This window comes from Coptis chinensis, chromosome 7, assembly GCF_015680905.1.
Source record: "Coptis chinensis isolate HL-2020 chromosome 7, ASM1568090v1, whole genome shotgun sequence".
NCBI classification, from domain to species: domain Eukaryota; kingdom Viridiplantae; phylum Streptophyta; class Magnoliopsida; order Ranunculales; family Ranunculaceae; genus Coptis; species Coptis chinensis.
Window position 1 is genome coordinate 59617972 of NC_141462.1, and position 10079 is coordinate 59628050.

Genomic DNA, 10079 nt, shown 5'->3' on the forward strand with positions numbered 1-10079 from the left:
AAATCTGGACATTTTCATTCCACAATCTTCAGTTGATTAATTGGAATCATCAAATATATATGAGCTTGAACTCCAAATACAACTTATCTAGAGCACGGTAGTAGACATGGTGGCTAGTGGCTACTAAGATTTCATGATTCATTTTAATTGACATAACCAAAAGTACATGACACCAAATGCACAATATGTGGACACCAACATAAGAGGCAAAAAAGGAAGCCTGTTGCCAAGAAAATAGGGTTGTAAAATAAGACCTCATAGTTCAACAACAAATAGACCCACCAGATAACACATCTCAACAACGCCTACAACCGCTGCACCACCTTCCTTTGTAGTCTTTGAAAAAAATTCACTTGTTGCGATCTTTGTGTCACCTTTATCTGTCGATCGTGATGTATTTGATGCTGCAACTTTGCTATATTGTGTAGTAAAACCTTACTACATGAGAAGTGAGTGCAAAACAAGCAACAACACTTTTATGGGATACTCCTGGGATTCAAATAGAAGAGGGAACAATGAGTAGCTGGACACTGCATTAAGAAGAAAAATGTAAAGATTAGTCGTCATAGCAGATTGAAAATAAATACTACTATTTTCTCTATCATTCACAATCCAATTAATATGAAAAAAATAAACCCAGTATACAACTGTCTAGGTAAGAAACACAAAACCAAACAATGAAAAGAACAAATACCTCTTCTGCTAATAGTTACTAAGTAAAGTAATACAAAGCAAGGATGGTTATTAATCTATCAGAATCAACTGAGTAGTGAGTACACGTGGATACATCTCCAAATTTAAATATAGAACATCCTAATCTCTGAATCAATTGAAATGGATTCAAGAGTAGGGTCGAACGACGCTGCCTATTCTCGAATAGAGTAGCTTCCCACAAGTATAACTCAGCACATTAGCAAGAGAAATGGAAATAGTTATAAAGTCCTACCTATTGATAACAAAAAATAGTGTCTCGCATCTTCCAGGCTTTATACTGCAACAACCGCAAGGGGAACCACAAAGTGAAGGGAGGCCTTCTCATGAACATGCCAACCGAAAACAAAACCACAGGTATAAGCATAGGCCACCCATCACGTGATAAGTTCTCGATGGGGCTCTTTCCATGCCTTAATGAGACATGGAGACAATGCAACTAGCACTGATATGAATGTTATCAATGGAGTCACCTGTCATTCAACAATACTCAGATGTTAGAGATTAGCTTGTGACACTTGCATACCAGAAAGACATAAAAAAAACCTATATCATAGATCACATGTGAACCCTTCACCAGCCTATCAATCCCACGTGTAAATGTGAAATATATTACGGAGGGTTGTAGCCTTATATAAGATCTAAACTAGTCTCACCAATGAACACAACATATATGATTTGACCATTCAAGACAAAATGGATCAAGCTCTGGGATGATCAAAGATAGATAGATTAGCAAGATTTCAAGTTATGGTTTCAGACCAAGCTCCAACGAAAGGCCCATCATATAAATAGCATATTACAAAACTCATGATTTGGTACAAATAAGTATTGTCGTATACCATGGATGCTAAGTTCATCAAGTATGATTTATCATTTTCGCATAAGATCTGATGAATATAAGTAATCCATATGGGAACAACATTACCTGAGGAAGCACAGCAAATGGCAAGGAGTCCCCAACTAGCCCCCCGGTAAATGAAGCCACTGGTGCCTTGATGTTGAGACCCAGTTTTCTGAGCATGAATGCAAGGCCTTTATCAATAATAATGTAAAATACCCAAAAATTTGGCGCCCAGTATGCATGGCAGAGTCCCCTACCAAAGGGAAACAGGCGATGTATAACTTGTTCAATTTGCAAAAAAAAAAAAAAAAAGGTTAAAAAATCAATACATAGTGGGAAAATGTCCAAAAGAAAATTACGACTAATTAGTTGTTTTCATCATAGTCCGAACAAACAATAGGTATTCATGTGAATATATAGCTCAAAATGTGTAACCGATCATTGTGGACTGGGATAGGAGCATTTTTATAACAACACAGTATGAGAATTACAAGAGATAGAACATATAAAACATATCCATGTATATAATTCCTGTTTTGTAGAGGCTATTTTCCGCCATATCGGTTCAGTGTTTAAACCACCACAGGGTCACAAAGCAAATGTCAGCAGTTATCTATATCTACGTGTTTGGCTGGTGCAACATATATACTTTTTGTGATCAACCACCATCACAACTTATACACACTAGCGTTACCACCATGTACCAAAGCAAAAACGAGTACGAGTATATCAATTATCTATTTGGTGTGATTACTGCTAAAGCAGGTTATAGTAAAATAGCTATAATTCTCTCAAGAGTATAATCATTTCATTGTATCTTAAGGTTTTTGAAACGCTTCCTACTTACAAAGCAAACACTTTAAAGAGTAGCAACCAATAAATTGGAAAATAAAATACTCTGAGATTAATGAAACAATATGTCCTCTTCAAATACAAGTTCCAATAATAAGTTTTTTTTATAAATTTTTAATGTTTGGAAGATGGCACCCGGCAGTGCATGTACAGTCTTACATGCAAAAGGTCCATGAAGTCACAAGGACACCTTTATAAGCTAAATCAATGGTGTTAATTTCAAAACAGTCTTTCACAAACATGTAAGCTATTCAACATCCATTAGAAAGATAAATGGATTAAACAGTTGAAGTATATGGGCTCTAAAATGATGTAAGCGGACACAACAACTAGACTTTGATAGTAATTACCATAATCTCACTATTTAGCTCAACAAAACATTGCCTATTCCATACATAGTGTAGCATTAGCCCATTTCGTTGAGCAAATGCAAGTAGGCAACTGATGTAGTACATCAATTCATAACAATTGATAACTAAGTTTCACACACATCCGACCAAATGAACCAAATTGCATCTTCGAAGATAATATCCACACAAATTTATGATGAACAACGATATACATCTCAAACATATTGCGAAAAAAATAAACAAACTTGAGAGCATTAACGTTGAGTAACATGTCAATAATTTTCAAAGATAATAATTAGAAGAGTGACGGTGTGAATACCAGCCCATAATACAAAAATGGAGCAAAAGCAAGAACGAAAACCATCCCAACTGCCACTCCCATCATCAAAAACCTCCCAAAACCTCTAAATTTTTTTCCTCCACAATAATGTCTCAACAAATACACAAAGTACACTGGTGCTACCACGACAAACAAATGCTTCAAACAAAACAACAATGCAAAAACAAAACCCCCTGACAAATCTCTTCCTTCCTCCAAAAACGAAAGTGATATCAACAAAAAACCAAGAAGAAACCCATTATACTGAAAATGCATGTGATCTACAATAAACAAAGGCGGAGACCACACGATCAAAACTAAAAGCATTCTCCTTCTCCAAACCCCAAAATTTCTACTCAATCTATAAACTCTGTAGTAGAGACACAGATTAGAAACAATAACACTAAGTCTCTGAAAGTAAATCACTGAGATTGCACTGTAGTCCAAACCTTGATGAAGATTTACAATCTTGGTATCAACAAAATAGGCGAAAATGGAGAGAAACCGCTGGAAATAAGCAAATAGTGGTGGGTAATCGAGAGTCCATGGACTTGTTTCATCCGAGTAGCATTAAGAGAAAGGAAGAGAAGAAATGAGAGCTAGCCAATGACGATGGACTTCGAAATCACTACTTCGGTATAAGGGAATAAAAAGAAGTTTTATACAGGTAGCAATGCTCACAAACCAAAATAGGTCCTTCATGATATGTTAAAAAGTTAGGGATAAAATTAAGGTTTGTGGTTCAATATTCTAGTCACAGTTCCATGCCCGAAACCTGCAAAAATCACATATAGGACACAATAAAAAAATAGGACTGATACTAACCTTTGTAGGAAATTTAAACATAATGTACGCCTAAAAGCCATAATAAATCTCATTATATGCAAACTACCAAAATAAATTCTTTACTAGTGTAAGAGGGAACGAATCTACAACATGGAAAGTTCATTTTCGTGTAAGTAGGTTACTCGATTTGTCCTCTACAAGAAACACAAAAACCACGAATACGCTTGTAAAACATGTACATAGCCTATATGAGAACACATTACAGATAACATCTTCACTAATACAAACACAAAACATAATCTAATAATAAACTTGAATGGCCTTCTCTCACAATTTCCTTTCTAAGTTTGGCTTTCCAGCGGTTTGGGTCAGTAGGATGATGTACCGTGTCGAAAAATCTCCTAGTTTATAATTTTCTTAATGGTGTTGCTCATCGAAGTTAGCTTGTACTGCTAAATGGTTAAGAGATTGCAGGATGGGTATATACATAGATCACAAGTAAGTAAAATAATTCCGAATAGAAATCTCCTTCTCATCAGAGTTTCAATGGCCTAGTTAACTCATTTACTACTACATGGGCTCGGTATGGTTTTGCCTATGAAAGTTACTATTCTCGACCCAATGACCCCTACCCCTTAAGGCCCACACAATTTTCAACTCTTGAGAAATTTCTACTTGTAACGCCTCTAGAATCCCGAGATGCATCCCAAGGCATTACGTCACCACTATAGGGTGCAACTTATATCAGAATAATTTTGTGGACAATCAACTGTTTGCTGTCAACAAGACATCAACTGCAGATTGGTGAAAATACTATTTAACTACCCCGGAAAAACTATTTAGCTACCCAAAAGTTGAACTGACCACTAAAAAAGGTGATGAAATTCGTTCTCAACTTATATCCATTCTAAGTTTGTAACATGTTAAAAACTTATATCCATTGCCACCCCTATTTTACATTGTCCGTGGTCTTTTACACCTATGGGCTATGTAAAATAACGAGGCCCAGCCCATTTGACATCCCTAAATGTTCGGGACACAATACTGAAGCTCAACTCCATTTCCTTCCATTACTCCACATTCCTCCTCCCATTCACTTGGAGAGAAAAGAGTTTATTATCTGACCCAAATTAATCCAAGCGAATAAAAAATGTTGCGTCAGGTCACCCGAAACCTTGCATCCCGATCCACCATAATAAAGACTAGATCATTTGCGACTGATTTAGAAGCGAATCCACCAACGGACTCAACTTTTATTGAGGCATGGAAGAAAATTATTCTAAATATCGATCCACCGAAAACACCTCTTTCTTTCATGAAATCTCGCTCCTCTACTCCAAACACTATCCCATCTAAACTTAATGTCAATTTTGTCCTTCCTTATCACTCTCAACTCTCCACCAAGTAGGTATTATTTTTTTATTTTTTTATTTTTTTTATTTGATGGGTGTTTTGGTCATTTTGTGGATCTGATTGTCTTTTTTTAGGGTTAGGGTTATAATTGGAATTAATCAACAAAGAGATTTACTGCATTGATTCACACTTGTGGTAATAATTGGGATGCATGAAGAGTACTGGCATTTGTGGTTGTATTTTTTATTTTTGTTTTTCCTTACTGTTATACCTTTTAGCTGGAGAAAGCATCCTCTTAAAAGTTGACCGGCTGGAGTTAAATGAATCCAGGAGTTGAGATGATATTTCATCTCAGTTCAACAAATACACAAAGTACACTGGTGCTGCCACGACAAACAAATGCTTCAAACACAACAACAATGCGAAAACAAAACCCCCCGACAAATCTCTTCCTTCCTCCAAAAACGAAAGTGATATCAACAGAAAACCAAGAAGAAACCCGTTATACTGAAAATGCATGTGATCTACAATAAACAAAGGTGGAGACCACACGATCAAAACCAAAAGCATTCTCCTTCTCCAAACCCCAAAATTACTCAATCTATAAACTCCGTAGTAGAGACACAACTCATAAACAATAACACTAAGTCACTGAAAGCAAATCACTGAGTTTGCACTGTAGTCCAAACCCTGATGAAGATTTACAATCTTGGTATCAACAATTTAGGCAAAAATGGAGAGAAACCGCTGGAAATAAGCAAATAGTGGTGGGTAATCGAGAGTCCAAGGACTTTTTTCATCCGAGTACCATTGAGAGAGAGGAAGAGAAGAAGTGAGAGCTAGCCAATGATGATGGACTTCGAAATCACTACTTCGGTATGAAGGAATAAGAAGAGTTTTATACAGGTAGCAATGCCCGCAAACCAGAATAGGTCCTCCATGATATGTTAAAAAGTTAGGGATAGAATTAAGGTTTGTCATTTGATATTCTTCATGTTATCTCCTTATCTAGTCACAGTTCCATCCCGAAACCACTTGCAAAGATATTAGTAAAAAATATGGGTTATGTAAAACAACAAGGCCCAGCCCATTTGACACCCCTAAATACAATACTGAAGAATATCCTCCATTTGACAACTCCATTTCCTTTCACTACTCCACATTCCTCCTCCCATTCACTCAGAGACAAAAAAAAAATGTTGCGTCAGGTCACTCGAGAGCTTGTATCTCGAGCCAGCACAATAAGGACTAAATCATAACCTAAAAATATGTAGCTAGATTTTGCATGAGTAGGATTAATCATTTACCTTCCTCTCTCTCTAGTTTCTTGTTTAAACAACTAAAGTTTATTTATTTTTTTACCTTGTCTTGCATGTTAAGTTATCATAGGAAGTAAAAAAACAAAAAGTTGAAAACCCTGCTCACATAGTTCTCTAAGGTGCTAGGATTTCAGTTGTAATATCATCCTAATATTTTCGGTTGGAACGAAAACCCTTACTTTAACCATACACGCGAAGACACGTGAGTAAGGAATACTTGAGTTTGGTACGTAAATGGTTGTGTAACTTGAATAGATATAAAACCATTCAAAGTGCTTACATCAAATGGCGCCGCCACTACAAAATAATCGACAGATGCCGATGGACAAACACCGTCGCGGTAGACCTACCCTGTCATGGTAGGCATCCAATGTTTGCTTCTCATGTACACATGCTTACCTCCATTGCAAATACAAAAAGAAGCAGTCTTTGGACCACAAGCTATACAACCAAGTTTTCCTTTAGTCTTACAACCAGAGATATTTCCATAAGCTGGAAGGTCATGTATTGTCCACATCAAACCATCCCACATTTTAAACACGTCTCCTTTTCATGCATTTTTTACCATTACTCCTTCATGCCACAAGTCATTCAACTCCTTGACCAATGGTTGCAAAAACACATGAATATCTTTACCGGGTTGTTTCGGACCTTCGATGAGTGCCGTGAGCATGGTGAATTGGGGTTTCATGCACAACCAAGGTGGAAGGTTGTAAGTTACACACATCACAGGCCACGTACTATGCAATGAGCTTAATGACCCAAAAGGATTGAAGCCATCAGTTGCTAGCCCCAAACGGACATTTCGAGGCTCGACAGCAAAATCTGGGTATTGTGTATCAATTAGCTTCCACACCCTAGAGTCAACTGGATGCCCTAAAGTACCTGGAAGGGACTTTCCGGTTGAATGCCAATGCATAGCCTTTGCTACCCAATCGACTCTATATAATCTCTTTAACCTATCTGCCTGTGCAAAATATCTTAAGATCTTCGCAGCACCAGACCTAACCCCTTTCTTTCTTTCCTCAATGCTTAAAGTTTTAAACCTTGAGACCCCACAAATATGACAAGAAACCTTAGATTTGTAGTCTCCTGAGTATAACATACAATCATTTCTGCACGCATCGATTTTATCATACTTCAATCCTAAATCTTTGATTATCTTATCCGCATGATACATATATTTTTGGTGTGTTATTCCCACTTGGAAGCACCAACTGGAATAGTTGAAGCAATGCAGTAAAACTTTGGTCAATCCACCCATGTGTGATTTTCAAATTAAATAATTTCACTACAAATCTAAGAACAGTGAAGTCCTTATTTCCAGCATACAATTCACTCACCGCCTTATGCAAATTAGAACTAAACTTAACATCTTCAAATAAGTCATTTTGTTCACTATGTTCTCCCATTAGAGCATTCCCAATGCAAGTCATTATTTTCCCCCTCTTTTCACCTCCACGTAAGTAGTATTTCCCCTATTTTCCACCATTTTGGTGAAAAACAAGGTGAAGCTGCCCAATGCAAAGGTGAATATTAATCTCGGACAGGATGTTAGATTTCGTCTGGACGTAAAAATTGAAAAAACGCTCCAGACGGAATGAAACATCCTGTCTGAAATTTTAAAAAAACACCGAAAAATCATGCGAGACGGAATGAAACATTCCATCCGAAAAAAAAACCCATTTTTTTAAAAAAAACACGAGAGACGGAATCCAACATCCCGTCCGAAGTTCACAAGTCAGCCACTATCTCAGTTGAAGGTTTCACCTTGGTTTTGACTTAGGAAAATAGTCACCACTTATTCACCTTTGCATTGGGCACTGGTTTTCCACAAAGTAGAGGTGACTATTTTCACAAACCCCCCATATTGACCTACATTGGGAATGCTCTTAGCATGTCCAAATTATCACCACCAAGTTCCCCCACCACAGTGTTAAGGGCATTAGTCATGTCCATTTCATTATACGCATTATCACAAAAACCTGATCCTTGTTCAACATACTGATTTTGTGCTACTTCACCATGCACAAACCACACATTATATGTTTGGTCAAAGCCATGCCTAAAACAATCTACTTTGACGTTATAATGGGTCTTGGCCGGGCCTTGGTGTAGGCATATGCCACATGGACAGGGTATGACCTTTTTATTACAATGGTGTATCTTCGTGAACTCCACAAATTTCTCTAAACCAGCTATAAAACGCTTATCTGGATATTTTAAGGAAATCCAACTCTTATCTATCGATGAAGAGAAAGCATCCATACCACTATATATAACAAAGAAAAGCTAGTATGTAAGAAGCATCAACCAAATCAGATAATTAGGTATCAAATAGATCCATGATTTAGCATTCTAGAATGCAATAGTAAGCACCTCACCATACAATGCAATGCATCTATGCTAAGAATTCAATAGATGGAGAACTAGAATAACTTCATTTTCCAACAACAATCTACCCATGATTTAGCATCAAGTAAGGCATACATAACAAAAAAAAAAAAAAAAAAAAAAACCGGAAGACATATCATGTAGCACTGAAATTACCGAGCTCAGTGGGAATGTTAATCTATAGACATGCCTACATTTAGTTAAAAATGGACTTGTTGAATAGCAGAGTAAAGTTGACGGTTTTAAACGTGACTACTAAAGTCATAACTATATCAATAATCAATATCATGAAAAAAGATAACTAGTATTGACTAATCTATTTGCTAAAGTTAAAGCGAAAGAAGAATGAGTTAACAATTGCAAGCATCCTAATTCATAAGTAACAATAAATAAATAAAATTATTTCTATATCAAATTACTACTCATCAAAGATCTCCTTAAGAAGAAAACTCTCACTGGTACAAGGTTAGCTAACTACATGACATGTTTAACTAGTTAATACAAGTATTGACAATTGGAGTAAACTAAAGGTTGTATTTTTACCCAATCAAAATCCAACCTTGCAGTGACAAAGCATTGGCCAATCCTTTCGATTACTTGTAGCCAAACCTATTGTAGATTAAGAAAATACATCTATAACTGGTCTAGCTATATCTAAACTTGCCTCATGGACAACATACATATCTAAGTGAATATAGTCAATGAACTGAACCTCAAACTAAGAACCATTTGTAGATAAATCAAATCCTAATAAAACCATTTGTCAAACACCACCAAAGAAACCAGTTGCTAGAAAACCAAGCAATTAATACCAAGGTAAAAAATCAATTCAAATATATTAAAAATTCTAAGAACATTCACAAGAAAATTAGATGAACCAATTGCTAAAAATCAATTTATATAGACGAAAATCACGAGACTAGCTTATTTGCAACAAAAACAAGCTTTTGGAAATATTAAGTTACTCTTATTATATATTAATAGATTTGAGCAATATATTAAGAAACTTTAGCAATATATTAAGTTATCCCAACATCCTTGACTATAGGTTTATGAAGTCAATCTAGCTAACTCAAAGATCTATAGGAGTTGTTATGACAAACTTACATTTCATTATAAAAAACTATTTAAGTATGGGTCAAAATCCAAAA

General features: G+C 36.1%; 1 pseudogene; it reads right to left on the reverse strand.

The window, feature by feature from the left end:
• Positions 1-123: 123 nt before the first annotated feature.
• On the reverse strand, positions 124-3778 carry LOC147488189 (dolichyl pyrophosphate Glc1Man9GlcNAc2 alpha-1,3-glucosyltransferase-like; annotated as a pseudogene).
• Between the last annotated feature and the right edge of the window lie 6301 nt (positions 3779-10079).